The sequence below is a fragment of the Mus caroli genome, unplaced genomic scaffold (genome assembly GCF_978045245.1).
Source record: "Mus caroli unplaced genomic scaffold, Mus_caroli_1 scaffold_12, whole genome shotgun sequence".
NCBI lineage: Eukaryota > Metazoa > Chordata > Mammalia > Rodentia > Muridae > Mus > Mus caroli.
The window spans coordinates 117,195,615-117,196,281 of NW_028227267.1; the positions used below are offsets into that span (position 1 = coordinate 117,195,615).

The following is a 667-nucleotide window of genomic DNA, read 5'->3' on the forward strand; positions in this document are numbered from 1 at the left end:
AAGCCAGAAAATAATGAAATCTGTCCTTCCATAGGGAATGAGCTCTAGCCTTGAATTCCATGCTGTAGCTACCTGAAACAAACAAACGGAGAAGAAAGGAGAACAGAATTCATCAGAAAAAGAAAAAAAAATCGCTTCTTCACCAGAGCAGGGGAAATAGAAAATGACACGGGTTTCCCCACACCCCTCCCCCTCTACAGCGTCCTCCCCAGTCCTTGGAAGGGAAAAAAGGATGCCTCAGCTCTTCTCCTTTCCTCCAACTGATTCGGCCTCTCGCCATGTCTTCTCACAAGACTTTCAGAATCAAGCGATTCCTGACCAAGAAACAAGCAAAATCGTCCTATTCTTCAGTAGATCCAGATGAACACTGGTAACAAAATCAGGTACAACTCTAAAAGAAGACACTGGAGGAGAATGAAGCTGGGTCCATAAGGATTCACACAACGGCAAGACTGAATTATACTAAATTGTGGTTATCGATCAGTTCTACCAGATATATTTCAACATTTTTAACCTGGAGACTTGCTTATGTCTTAAATTAGGGTGTTTCTCCAGTAATAAAATATAGAACCTTTAAAAAAGAAAAAGAAAAAGAGAGAGAGGGAGGGAGGGAGGGAGGGAGGGAGGGAGGGAGGGAGGGAGGAAAAGGAAGGAAGGAAGGAAGGAA

At 43.0% G+C, this 667-nt stretch overlaps 1 pseudogene; it reads left to right on the top strand.

Annotated features, from left to right (window-relative positions):
• The first annotated feature begins 278 nt into the window (after positions 1-278).
• On the top strand, positions 279-432 carry LOC110309012 (large ribosomal subunit protein eL39-like; annotated as a pseudogene).
• The last annotated feature ends 235 nt before the right edge of the window (positions 433-667 follow it).